The following is a 14,744-nucleotide window of genomic DNA, read 5'->3' as shown; positions in this document are numbered from 1 at the left end:
CTGTGTCAGAGGCACAGATAATTGGTGATGCCAGGTGGAACTGAGACACGGATTCTGGGGACCAGAGCAGTTGCTTCCGGCTGATTCAGATCTCAGAACCAGCTGGGCTTTGGTGGGGTTCAGGCCTCTCTGCATCCCAGCTTCAGAATTAATTAACCTGGGGCCCAGAGGGACAGGGAGGATGTGACTTCTGAGTGGGCTACAGACCTACTCCTGGCCCTCCCCCCACTCCCTGGCTTGGCACCCCCACCCCCCCAGGATTCTGATGACCTTAAACCAGGCCAAGGTTTTCCCTTATGGTGTGATTGTTAGATCCTTAGACCTGGGCAGAACTCTGGAATCTGAGTTATGGACATTCCTTTTGATTCTTGCAATTAGACTTGTTTGGAAACCCTTCATGAGGCAAAGGGCTTGGCTTCTGAGGGTGAAGCTGGTGCTTCTGAACATGAGTCACTAGGAGACAGGAGCCTCCTGCAGGAGGCTGCAGGATCCTGCAGGAGCAGATCCAGGACTGCAGTAAGGACTAGCTCTGGGCATCTGGTCCAGGAGTGAGATGCTTCATGGACACAGAGAGAGGGAAGTGACAGATAGGGACAGGGAAGAGGGGACCAGAAAGGAGAGGATGTTTAGTTCATCACAGAGAGCCTGGGTCAGCAAGAGAAACAAGAGGACCCAGGATGACAGCGAGGGGAAGGCAGACACACAGTCAGAGCCAGACATTTGAACACTGACCATCCCAGGAGGAGGATTCAGAGAGGTGCCATGAGTCAGAACTGGAGGAGTCCAGAGAAATGCTCTCAACTAGAGGAGTTATTTATGGGTAATCTTCATTAGGCCAGCTTTACCTTTTTGCACAAAATTTCACAATTTATGTCTTTCTTTGGCAGTCAACCTAAAATTATGAGCCCATATTTGAAGTCTATCAGGGGAAGGAAAGAAACAAAGACGAAAGCAGTGGAAGCAGAAAGAGGAAATGCATTAGATGAAGGGGGGCTGGAAATTAGTGATGACTGAGGAATCAGGGAAAGACCCTTGGATGGACTAAGTCAAAAAAGAGAGACATGAAGGAACTGGAGCCCTGGGAGGAAGAGGGACATTTGCTGAGATTCCGAGAGTCAGAGGGAAAAAGAGAGAGAAAACAGTAGATAATAATAAAGCTCCCCAAAAGCAGTTATGTTTGCTTCCTCTTCTTGGTTTTCCTGTTCATCTTCCAATTCAGTCCCTCAATGGGCCGCTTTGTTGGCTACTCCAGAGGGCATCCATCATAACGTATTCAAATATGTTCCCTGTGAGTGGTGCCCCCTGGAGTTGTGCACAGTGATTGTTCTGCCTTTGTCCATCTGTTTTCCTTTCTTTAACCACTCCCCACTTTGGGTCCTCTTGCCGTGCTAATGGCCTGTGGCATTCCCACTCAGGGAAGTGAGTGCCTCAGAGCTGGCCCTGGTAGCTGGAGCAAATGTCCTGGATGGGCTGCACCAGGATGGCACGTGGATCACAGCAGAGGGAACAGACGGCAGTCACACATGTGCCCCACCAGCAGAAAACACCATAGTCACATATGTGAAGCTCCAGAGCTTAGGTGCTGAGAGGTCAAAGATGGTAGCACTTAGTGGCAACTACTAGGCCATGTTCATTATTTCATGTGTATTCTGTCTCCTGGGCTTCCCAAGGGGCTCAGCGATAAAGAATCCGCCTACAATGCACAAAGTGCAGGAGACACCATGGGTTCAATCCCTGGGTCGGGAAGCTCCCCTGGAGGAGGGCATGGTAACCCACTCCAGTATTCTTGCCTGGAGAATCCCATGGACAGAGAAGTCTGGCAGGCTACAGTCCATGGGGCCACAAAGAGTCAGATACAACTGAAGCGACTGTGTACATTCTGTCTTCTACATGAATTTGTAAGCTCTTCCAGGATGAAACTGTATCATGGAAAGTCTCTTCAGTTCTATTTTATTTGTGTGGCTGAGAAAGCTTGAGTTCAAAAAGTGTATCACAAGAACAATTGTTTCCATGGGAAAAATGGGTTAAAGACTAAAGCAATTCAGCCTTTCAATAAAAAAAAAAGTTATTCTCTGGCAGGAATTTCAAAAGTAAACCCTTTTTATAGCTCTGAGTGGGTAGCTGTAAAACCCAAACATCCCTGAGTAAATCCAACTTCTGATTATATGCAGCTTTTCTATAGAGATGCACCCAGTCTCTCCCTTCCAGCAGCCGTGGTACCCTTAACAGTCTTATCACCTCGATGGTCTGTGTTGCTCGGACAGCACCTCCCAGGACCAGTTTAGGGAAGGTGCAACAGGGATTGGTCTATGTGGCATATTTTATACCATCCAGGAAATGGATCACTGGCCCCTTAAAAGAATGGATACATGTATATGCATGGCTGAATCCCTCCGCTATTCACCTTAAACTCTCACAACATTGTTAATCGGCTATTGAAAGTGGAAGCATTGGTCATTCAGTCATGTCTGACTCTGTGCAACCCCGTAGACAGAGGGCTCCTCTGTCCCTGGTATTCTCCAGGCAAGAATACTGGAGTGGGTTGCCATGCCCTTCTCAAGGGAATCTTTCTGACCTAGGAATAGAACCTGGGTCTCCTGCATTGAGGGCAGATTCTTTACCATCTGAGTACACCCCAACACAAAACAACAAAAAATAATTTTTTTAAAACCTTTAAAAATGAGGATAATATGACAAATGTTTCTGTCTATTGATCCACCCCAGATTATTGTCTGAAGGCAATTTCTAAAAGTCTCAGTGGATTTGCTTAAAGAAAATTGGATTGATGTCCACTCAGTCTTCACTCAAAATAAAATAGGTATTGCCTTCAGTAAAGATTATGCAAATAATAATAATAATCTTTCCTCACCTGCATCCCTGCCCAGAGAGTACCTGACGTTTCTTCTGGACCACATGCTCTGTTCCTTACTTTGAGATAGAGCTTAAAAAACAAAAAACACTTGGCATGGGCACAGACTGAGACTAAAGGGCCAGTGAATGTTAATGTCCCCAGAGCAAGAGCAGGGAGGGACGTTACAACAAGGTCTCCCAATTCACACCTGTGGAGAGACGGTGCCTGGGCACCTGGGCATCTCCTCTGCAAAGCATCCCCAGCCCCTGAACCCCTCCCCTGGGTAAACTCATCTCCAGCTCCTTAATCAGGCGTCACCCCTTTATGATAGATTTCAGTGTCCCTCCTCCGTGCCCCAACCACTCCCTGTGCAGCCTGTCACCACCATCTTCACCACATCACACTGAATGAACTCTCCACAATGTGCCCTCCCCTGTAAGAACACAAGCTGTACCAAGGCAGGAATCGAGCATTCTTCATTGAAGGGTCCTGGCGCTGGTGTCTACAGTTCCTGGTACACAGTGGGCTCTTCATAAATGCTCCTTTTAAGCTAAATTTAGCAGCAGCATCGTAGAAAGACTGTGGGCCTTGGAACCAGTGGTGGCCTCAGAACTTGCCAGCTTCATGACCTTGAGCAAACAGTGTAACTCGGAGCCTCTTCAGCACAAATGGGCAGAATCAGACCTCAGGTGGTTGAGAGGATTCGTGAGACGATGAAGATGCTTCCGTCAGCACAGGTGTTCCCCGGTTGTTTGTAATATGAACAGGAAACCTACAGTGAAAGTTGATGATGAGTCATCAGCCCTGCAAGTATGTGCATTGGACACCAGCTGTTTATACACTCCCTGGAAGAACATCTCTCAGCATATGCTAGAGAGAGAGATAGAGGGACAGTCAGTCAAAATCAGAAATAAGAATGGAATGTAGCCAGTTTGAGGGAAGTCTCAGCCCTCTCAGATATAACCTGCCTTACAATCTCCTTGTGTCTTTCCTTTTAATAACATCTTGGGTTCTGTTTCATCATTCTAAGGTTTTTTTCTTTTCTTTTTTTTAATTACTTGTTCTTAAAACTGAGTTTTTAAGCTTGATTTACACCTCCTATCCTCTGCTTTTCCCAGGAAGTTCAGGGTGAGGTAAGGTAAGGAATGCAGTAGACTGAATATTGTGGGCCCCCAAACTCACATGTTGAATCCTAACACCTCAAGTAATGGCTTCAGGAGGTGGATATTTGGGAGGTGATCAGGTCATGAGGGTGGAGCCATCATGAATGGGATCAGTGCCCTTATATGAGACCCCAGAGAGCTCTCTTGTCCTCTTCCACCGTGTGAGGACACTGAAAAGACAGACGTCTATGAAGCAGGAAGCAGGCCCTCGCCAGACATCTAATCAACTGGCACCTTGATAGTGGACTTCCTGGATCCTAGCACTGTGAGAAATAAGTTCTGTTGTTTCTAAGCCACCCAGGGAGGTCTAAGGCATTTTTGTTATACCAGCTTGAATGGCCCAAGAGAGGGAAGCTCAGTGATGCTACCTGGTACCTTACACTTTTCATCAGCAGTTTTGAAGCGGACAGAGAGGCAACTGGGAACATACCCCCTCCACTTCTCTCTTCAAAGTCTAGCTCTTCCAGGGTGGAGGAGGATAGGGGTGGGCAGGGCAGGAGCAGGGCTCAGAAAGAATGAAGTGGTGCCAAGGGTGGTGTTATAAGTGACAGGCTGGTGGGAGGGGTGGCCCTGGCGTGGATCTGAGATGCTTGTGCTAAAACTCTGAGTGTGTTTTCCAGGCCTAGAAGGGTTTTGGTATGTGTGAGCGGACGGTGCACACCAGAGAGAGGACTCGCTGTATGCAAAGCCCAGAGGCACAGGAAAACCTGCCCTGTTCTGAGGCAGATGAGCACTTGGAAATAGCCAGAGAGAGCCTGGGATGAGGGACAGATAAAGCAAGCAAAGGTCAGCTCGGGAAAAAGAACTTTCTTGGGAGACTTCCCTAGTGGTCCAGTGGCTAAGACTCCATGGTCCCAGTGAGCGGGGCCCAGGTCTGATCCCTGGTCAGGAAACCAGGTCCCCCATGCTGCAACTAAGAGTTCACATGCCACAACTAACCCGGCACGCCCCAACGAAGACCAAAGATCCGGAGTGCCACAACTAAGCCTGGGTGCGACCAAATAAAGAATAAATAAACAAAAATCAATATTAAAAAATAAGCTGGGTTTTATCCAATAATGATGAGCAAACATTGAAGGACATTGAGGCAGGGTTGTGGCATCCTAGGAAAAGTCTCCCCGGTAGACCTTGGCGGGCAGGTCAGAGAGGATGAGTTTGGAGGGCAGGTGACCTGCACCAGGTGTGGCTGGGGAGCTCAGCTCTGCTGCTTCGCTGAGGGCTGCCCCCCTCCACCAGATGCTCTTTGACAGACCCCTTCAAGAGGAGGTTCTGCCTGCTGGTTCCAGGCCACTTCCTCCTGTGCCCACCCCCAGTGGCCTCCTTCCCAATGCTGCCCCAGTACAGGGCAGCCAGGAGAAATGCCAGGCTCCCTGTGCAAGTTAGCACTTGCTACCAGTGGAGGAAGGAGGCCTTCCTTTTGTGGGAGGCCTGGAATTCTTCCTTGACAACAGTTCTTAGATCTTTGCTTAGTTACAGAAGATCCCCCTCCCACTTTTCAAGTTCTCTCAAGAGCTGCTCCCACACAGGCCCCGCCTGCCTGCTCTCAGCCTGCCACTGGCACCTCCTACTGAGGCTGCCGAATCGACTCTCAGTGGGGGCCCTTTGAACACACACACACACACACACACACACACACACACACACGCACACAGAATGACCCCACAAGGCCAGTGGAGAGAAGCAATCCACGTGGGGGGTCCAGGAGGAACCAGTGTGATGAAAGTGGTGGCTGTCGGTGTTGGATCCGCACAAAACGACACAAAACTAGGGCATCCCACCTAGAGATGATCATCCTAAGTGAAGTAAGTCAGAAAGAGAAAGACAAGTACCATATGATATCACTTACACAGAGAGTCTAAAATATGACACAGATGAACTGACTGACAAGCAGAAACAGACTCATAGACACAGAAAACACACTTATGGTTACTAAAGGGGTAAGGGGGTGGGGGGAAATTAGGAGTTCCAGATTAGCAGATAAAACTACTATATATAAAATAGATAACAAGATTTTACTGTACAGCACAGGAAACCATATTCAATGTCCTTTAACACATCATAATGGAGAAGAAAATGAAAAAAAATACATATGTGGAGATATATATAAATATATATATTAGGCTTCTCAGGTGGCTCAGTGGTAAAGAATCTGCCGGCTTATGCACTAGCCACAGAAGATGCAGTTTTGACCCCTGGATCCGGAAGATCCCCTGGAGGAGGAAGTGGCAACCCACTCCAGTATTCTTGCCTGGAGAATTCCATAGACAGAGGAGCCTGGCGGGCTACAGTCCATGGGGTCTCAAAGAGTCAGACATAACTGAGCAACAGAGCATGCACGCATACATATATATATAACTGGTTTATTTGATATACACCAGAAACTAACACATTATAAACTAACTATATTTCAATTAAAAAAACATACATTAAAAAAAACTAAGGGAGTCAAGAAAAAAAATCCTGAAACAAAATTCTAGGGTGTCCTAGATTCTGCTCTGCCTCACAGCTACCTAGTCAATTGGACAGATTATTTAACCTTTCTGAGCCTCCATTTTCCCAGCTGTAAAACAGGAACAATATCTACCTTTCAGGATGATTTTGAGAACTAGAGATGCTTTTTATAAATATGCCTTACATAGCATTGTATAATCAGTTAAAACCACTAACATGACTGACATTTCCACCCATATCAGCATTTGAGGCCTCCCTCGAGGATTCCGTGCCCCACCTCACACTCTAAGATGTTCTGAATCAGTTTCATTTATTACACTTGTTGAAATGCTATACTTGTTCAAAGCACCATCATAAACATTATAGGAAATAAAATATATAAGATAATAATGGTATCCTTGGGTTGTTTACAAAGGATGTGAGAATGGAATGTTTTGCTTAGAGGCTAGATTTTAACAGAGGCTTTTATTCCTTCCTTAACAGATCTTTTCAGACTTGACTTTTAGGGCCTATGCTTCCCCAGAAGGAAAGGAAATAAGAGAATATATTGTTCTGTTTAACCCTAAGACAGAAATTCTTAATATTTAATGCTTTGGTGATTTTTTATTTTTTAATATTTCTATATAACTTTTAATATATATATGTATGTATGTATTTATTTGGCTGTGTGGGATCTTAGTTGCAGCATGTGAACTAGCTGGAGCATGTGGAATCTAGTCCCCTGACCAGGGATTGACCCCCAGACCCCTGCACTGGGAGCATGGAATCTTACCCACTGAACCACCAGGGAAGTCCCTGGTGTTTTTCAAAAGTGTGGATCCATGTTCATCTGAATGTATATGTGAGAGCAAAAGAAAGGTGAAAGTTATTGCCAAGAACTAGCCCAGTCATATAGCAGGAAAATGACACACTCTCTGACCCCCACTTCCCCTACACACACATACCCTGCCATCTTAGGACTTAGGAGGCCAACTACTAAACACAGGATCTTGAAGAAAACATTTGACTTCTCTACAACTGGCAATCATAATCTGCTCTCCAACCGTGTTAGAGCCATTGAATCCAATAAAATAATAGTCATAAATATTTCATGAAAGAAAATGTTAAGTCACTAGCAAAAGGTGATCAAGAAGTTGAACAGAAGCTAGACTTTGTATGGGTGAAGGTTAGAAGGTGAGTATGTGAGATAGGGAAGGCATTTTAGGTTACAGAACGCGGCAATGGGTCCTTTCTGGTAGAACATAGAGATGCAAAATTGACATCCCCACAGGCTGTAGAGGGAGGAGAAGGACAGGAGACATGCGTTCTTTCTCATCAAAGGCAGAGGCCCAGCTTCATCTAACACTCACTGATGGCCCCTGGCCATTTTCCCCCATCCCTCCCCCAATTGTCTTTTCCCCTTGTCACTGACATCCTCAATAATACCTTCTATAGATTGACTGACGGGTTACTGGCCGGTCACCATCTCCTTCATCAATACCTTGCACGTGAAGGGCCTCTCAGAGGGAGTGAACACTGCATTCAAGGTTCCAATCCAAAACTCTTGTCCATGGAGTCAGCTTTTCTAACCCATTAGAATGCTATGATAACAACAAAAACAACAAAAATTATTAGACGTTACTATGCTCCATGGTGGCTCAGTTGGTAAAGAATCAGCCTGCAATGAAGGAGACCCAAGTTTGATCCCTGAGTGGAGAAGATCCCCTGGAGAAGAAAATGGCAACCTTCTCCAGTATTCTTGCCTGAAAAGTCCCATGGACAGAGGTTCCTGGTGGGTTACAGTCCACGGGGCCACAAAGAGACAGACAAGACTAAGTGACTAAACCACCACCACATGCTCCATCTCTTTGCTAAGTCCTTTACGTGTATCACTCACTCGATTTCCACACCAGTCCCCATGAGAGTTCTGCTATTATCCTCATTTCACTACTGAGGAAACTGACATGTAAAGAATCACATACTGGGACTTCCCTAGTGGTCCAGTGGTTAAGGTTTTGCCTTCCATACAGGGGTTGCGGGTTCGATCCCTGGTTGGTGAGATAAGATACCACATGCCTCATAGCCAAAAAGCCAAGCATAAAACAGAAACAATATTATAGCAAATTCAATAAAGACTTTAAAAATGGTGCATGTTTGAAAAGACCTTTAAAAAAATCACCCACCTAAAGTCGTACAGTAAGTAATTGGGAGACCTGTGTCTGAATTGAAACCTCATGCTCTTCTCTACATTCTGTGAACTTGGAACCAAGTATGAAGGCCTTGTACCCTAAGGTCATCTTGAGGTCATTAAGGGATTCAGCCCCTTCTTTGGAAAGATGAGGTCAGAGGAAAAAGGAAACAGAAATCTCTTGTTTCATATGTGGGTGAGGGAACCGGAGTTGGAAACAGTGGCAATTGTGTGGCAGGCCCCCTGATATAATAGAAACAGCATCCTCTGAAATGAGAAGGATGCTGTCTAATCTCCCTTCTGATTCAGCTGGAAAAATGATGTGTTCAGGAAACCAGGGAGGCCCCTTATCCTGGAGGAAGATCTTTAACAATCTCCTTTGGCCTCTGTGAAGTTTGTCTCCAAAACACAGAACTGACAGTTGTCATTAACCATGAGAAGATGAACAGAGAGGATGAGAAGGAAGAGATATCTAGAAACTCTTTTTTGGAGGTAGATATTTTTTCTTTAACTTTTCCTTCTGGCAACCAAATAACACATCTTGTCTCAGAGAGGCTTTCATGGCATATAATTTAAAGCCTATAAATAGATGCCTGTTATTAACAAACACACACACTCACACACACATACATTTTTCTCTCTATTCAGACACCAGCAGAAATATTGCAGATGGAAGAGATAAGCTGTTTAAAATGGGAGGCACCTTTTCCTCTCCTCCACCAGCTGGATGGATGCCTCTGTCTCTTCCTCCGCCCTTTCTCTCAACTCATTCTATTCTTCTCAGTTTTATTTCCATCTCTGTTCCCTTTATGCTGCTAAACCCCACCCTTCATGTTCTTATTGTGATCTTTCTGGAACACTCGCGACTCCCCTCTAATCTTTGTGCCTGAGTCTTTGCCTCGTTAGTGATCAGTCTCCTTTCTCCCTTCCCAAAGGCAACTGAAAACCTTATTAGATTTCCTTAAAATTCTATCTGACACAGAACACAGAGGTGTGGCTACAACCACCTTGGTAGAAAGAACCAGAAGATAAGGTTTACAGAGGTTCCAAAAGAAGCTATGTCAAGAAATAAAAATGACAAGAATGACAATAAAATCTGTGTGCCAGCCACTATTTATTGCAGAAAATTTAAAACAGGATCTCTGATGGGGTAATATAAGATGATGAATTCATTAATGGTTAATATATTAAAATGTGCATTTATATGGCATAACAGATTCCAAAGAGCTTTTAAGTACATGATTTCAATTTATTTTCAAACCAATAAGCCAGAGGGCAGAAGGGACATGGTAACTGAGAGTTTATCCTCTTTCCTCAGGTATCATGGCCAGTGAATGGCAAAGCCAAAGCCAACACCGAGTTTTATGCGACCACCGCCACCCCCCGCCCAAGAGGCACTTGAGCTTCCCAGGTGAATTCGCCTGCCAACACCAGAGACATGGGTTCGATCCCTGGGTCAGGAAGATTCCCTGAAGAAGGAAATGGCAACCCACTCCTGTATTCTTGCCTGGGAAATGCTATGGACAGAGGAGCATGGTGGGCTACAATCCATCAGGTCGTGAAAGAGTCAGACATGACCAAGTGACTACACAACAGGAAGTATTCAGGCCTATGTCTTATTCCATTTTAGCCTTCATCATGATGATTTATAACTGTCTGTTTATTGTCTTTCTTCTCCACTCTTCTGTAAGTACTTTGGTTGTATTCCAAGCGCTAAGAAAATGCCTGACTCAGAGAAGGAGGGTAATAAACGCTTCTTCAGTGGATGAATAAATGAATAAAGGAAAGGATGGGTGAATGCTTGAATGCATGCGCCTGTGTTCCCCAAATGCCAATGTTAAACTAAATGGCAAACAAGGTGGAGTTTGATGTGGGAGACGTCTCTGCATCACCTCACACCATCCTGTCGGTTGTAGCCTGCAGCACTAGATCAGCATTCACATTTTCTACTCAACCACCAGGGCTCCATTCCGTAAGTTAGTTCACTCCTGTCCATTCAGACAGTCTCAGCTCCTTTTTGCCCATGTCTAACTCTAGCTGTGGGCTTCCCAGGTGGTGCTAGTGGTGAATAACCACCTGCCAATGTAGGAGACATAAGAGACGCAGGTTTGATCCCTGGGTTGTAAAGAGCTCCTGGAGGAGGGCATGGCAACTCATGCCAGTATCCTTGCCTGGAGAACACCCATGGACAGAGGAGCTCGGAAGGCTATGGTCCATAGGGTCGCAAAGAGCTGGACACGACTGAAGCGACTTAGCACACACACACAAAACTGGTTGCACTGTGCCTCGCCTTTCCTCCTATTACAGACTTCCAGTTTCTTAAGTAGCTGTGTCTTACTTAATTCCCTCATTCATTAATTAAAGGAGGAAAACTAACATGAATTATATGCCAGACATCGTGAACTTAGGAGAATTATACTTTAACCTTTATTTTATTGGTGAGGAAACTGAAGCTCTGAGAACTTAGATAATTTATCAAAACACACTATAGGATCTTAATACATATTTCTCTAATGAAGGGGGAAAAAAGATGGTGCAGATAATAAGTGATTGATCAGGGATTCAAGGCCAAGCCTTTCTGATCCCAAAGCCCAACATTTCTCCAGTAGAGGGGCCTCTTCCAATTCTCATTCCAACTGAAAAATTCCTTCCATTTCAAAGACACCATGAAGGATCCAGGAAATCACTGAACTGAAAAATCAGCCCCGAGTCTCCAGGCAAATGTAATCATAATAATAATTCTTTGAAACTATTTTAATATTTTCTTCCAGAGAGCATAAGGAATAATATGCATAGTGCTTATCCCTGACTTGATTTTATTTACACACAAGGGGACTTGTTATTAGTTCCATTTTTCATGCTAAGGCATGAAGCTATTTCCTGTGTGACCCATGGTTACCAAGTGAGTGAGGATGGCTCTGGGGGATGAACTATTTCTCTGACCAGAATCACATACCCCGGTCCTTTCACTAACCCAACAAAGTTTCTTTTATTTGATTTTTTAAATAGCTTAGTTTTCATGTCTCCAAAGGGAGTGCATTAGCTGATCAGTTGTGTCCAACTCTTTGCAACCCCATGGACAGTAGCACACCAGGCTCCTCTGTCCACGGAATTCTCCATGCAAGAATACTGGAGTGGGTTGCCATTCCCTTCTCCAGGGGATCTTCCTGACCCAGCGATTGAACCTGGGTCTCCTGCCTTGCAGACAGATTCTTTACCAACTGAGCCACCAGGAGACCTGGGGACTAAAACAAAGGTGGTCAGCCCTCTCTTCTTTCAGAGACTCAGCTCTCAGCTGGCACCCTCTGGTAGTCAGCTTCTGCACATTGTAATCAAGAAAGATCCTGGAGTTCTGTAAAATCCTAATAAGTCTTCTGAGCAGGCAAAGACAGATTAAATTATTTTCTCTCTTGCTTTGGTATTGCTTCCCAGGTGGTTCAGTGGCAAAGAACCCACCTGCAGTGCAGGAGACACAGGTTCCATCCTTGGGTCAGGAAGATCTCCTGGCAAAGAAGATGGCAACCCACTTCAGTATTCTTGCCTGGGAAATCCCATGGACAGAGGAGCCAGGCAGGCTGTAGTCCATGGGGTCTGACACGACTGAGCATGCTCGCATGCACCTGGTGTCAGGATTAACTGAAGTTCAGTTTCTTTCATCTTGGTGTTGGAAGAATTCAATGAGACATAAACAGTGAGTTTATTAACATAGGATGCTTTCGGGAGATACAAGAGAGCAAGCAAGGGGGCACAGTAGCTCTGAGAACAAAGAGGACTCCATTTTATAATCAAAGAGAAAGTGGGGAAAGGGGAGAAGACCACCCTCTATCGCATTCTTGGGCAGACATCAAGGCCTACTGGTCCTTCTTTGGCCCTGTATGTTTTAACCAGTACTATCATGCCATTATTTAAATCATATGCATATTAGCCTAAGGGTAGTAACATATACTAAAATACGGTAATACTCACCTCAGGTTTTGGTATAATGTCCTCTTTCACCTAGTTTATTTCCCCTCTCACCTACATTTCTATCTTGGTTACATGCACAAGGACTATTAACTCTCTAATTTCATGTAACAAGATTCAGACACCATATCCGTTCTCTTGTGTTTTAACAATCAGAGTTTGTGACTTGAGTGTGTCTGATCCTTGGCTGCACCTGGTCTTCCTTCAAGGTAGGTCAGCTGTCCCCAACCATTTAGCCACCAGGGACCAGCTTCCTGGAAGACAATTTTTCCACAGGTCGGGTGGGGGTGGTTTCAGGATGATTCAAGCACATTACACTTATTGTGCATCTTATTTCTATTATTATTACGTCAGTCACACCTCAGATCATCAGATGTTAGATCCTGGAGGTTGGGGATCCCTGGTGATCATTGCTAGGTTACTGAATGCTTTTCTTGAGTGGTCATTAGCTTATAACAGTTTACCAAACTCCCTTAAAATTCCTTTTCTGTCTTTAATCCCCTAGTGGGATTTCTAAACCAATTAAATAGTTGATTTAGAAATCCCATGAACAAGGCTGAGTGCCAAAGAATTGATGATTTTGAGTTGTGGTACTGGAAAAGACTCTTGAGAGTCCTTTGGACTGCAAGGAGATTAAACCAGATAATCCTAAAGGAAGTCAACCCTGAATAATCATTAGAAGGACTGATGCTGAAGCTGAAGCTCCAATACTTTGGCTATCTGATGCGAAGAGCTAACTCACTGGAAAGACTCTGATACTGGAAAAGATTGAGGGCAGGAGGAAAAGGGGGCAACAGAGGATGAGATGGTTGGATGGCATCACTGACCCAATGGACTTGAGTTTGAGCAAACTCTGGGACATAGTGAAAGACAAGAAAGCCTGGCATGTTCATGGGGTCAAAAAGAGTTGGACATATCTTAGCAACTGAACAACAACTCTATCCCTATTACCAGAAACGCAAAATGAATAGTAGATTAATTTCAATCCCTTGAAATGTAAATGTTCAAATGCTATGAATGATAAACCTTTCTTAATATAATATATTTATATTTTTTATTTATATATATATTTATATATTATATATATTATAAATTTATATATATTATAAATATATATTATAAATATATATATTTATTTTTTATTTATTTTTATTTTATTTATATATTTATATTTTTATTTATATATATTTATATATTATATATATATTATAAATTTATATATATTATAAATATAATTTCAGCCTCTAATCTGAATTAACCACAAAGAACTCTCCATTACTCAGACTTAACAAACAACAGAGACTTTGGGATTCCTACCGACTGGACCAGCATCTCTTTGAAAGCATGTGCTGGGGACAACAGGTCAGGCCTAACAAAGACCTTGATCTGACATGAGGAGCAAGGGAGCCCCGGTGAGACACAGGTGTCCATGTCTGATGCTCAGTCCCGCACAGTGTGTAGAGAGACATGAGCAGGGGGCGATGCCTGAGGCAGACTCAGAGCTGCAACTCTGCTGTGTCCCGGGCAGCACCCTGAATCATATCACAGCAAATTTAGGACTGTGCCAATGGAGACAAGTCCCTCAGCACCTCCCATGCCTTTGCAGCCTGCCGGATGCCTGGCATCTGGGCCACAGTCGCTCTGTGGGGTCGCTCCCCACCCTGGAAAATGAGAGAGGTTGTTTGGACAGTGGGTTCCTGCAGATGGTTTTACTGCCTCGCCCCAGCAAAGGTGCTGTATGGGAGACTGGGGCTCTGCTATCTTTTTCTCAAGGCTGGGGTGTGTTTTGGGTACCAGTTCTTTCCCCCCTTCCCTCTTGGTCAGATTTTGTTGGACACCAGTGACCGGCAGTCTCACAACAGATACAAGCCTAAGCTGCCCTCTTGGCTTTTTGAATTTTAATGTAGGAAGTCATGTATTCACTAAAAATAACATTTTAATCAAATGTTCTCTAGAACCGAACCGCACTGGGGCTGCAACATTACAAAAGAAGAGACAAGGAAGCCTAGATCTAGATGTCAAAGTCAGTCAGAACCTCCTCGTTTCCAGTCTTCACAGCTGTAAGGAAGTCCTATCATTCTACGTGTCATGAAACAAGACTGCCAGATTGAAGCACAGCCTTCTTTGGAATGGCTGTTAAGGATAACAG

General features: G+C 44.5%; 1 protein-coding gene across 1 annotated transcript in view; it reads left to right on the top strand.

Moving 5' to 3' along the window:
- The window catches only part of GRIN2B (glutamate ionotropic receptor NMDA type subunit 2B), a 157,605-nt gene extending 147,082 nt beyond the window's left edge, over positions 1 to 10,523 (top strand). Inside the window, exon 11 of the mRNA XM_044941962.2 lies at positions 9,951 to 10,523. The gene's annotated coding sequence lies outside the window, so the exon portion shown is untranslated. The remainder of the gene's footprint in view (positions 1 to 9,950) is intronic.
- The last annotated feature ends 4,221 nt before the right edge of the window (positions 10,524 to 14,744 follow it).

The sequence above is a fragment of the Bubalus bubalis genome, chromosome 4 (assembly GCF_019923935.1).
Source record: "Bubalus bubalis isolate 160015118507 breed Murrah chromosome 4, NDDB_SH_1, whole genome shotgun sequence".
Taxonomy (NCBI): Eukaryota; Metazoa; Chordata; class Mammalia; order Artiodactyla; family Bovidae; genus Bubalus; species Bubalus bubalis.
The sequence above is the reverse complement of the archived record's forward strand: the minus strand, read 5'-3'. Positions and strand labels throughout refer to the sequence as shown.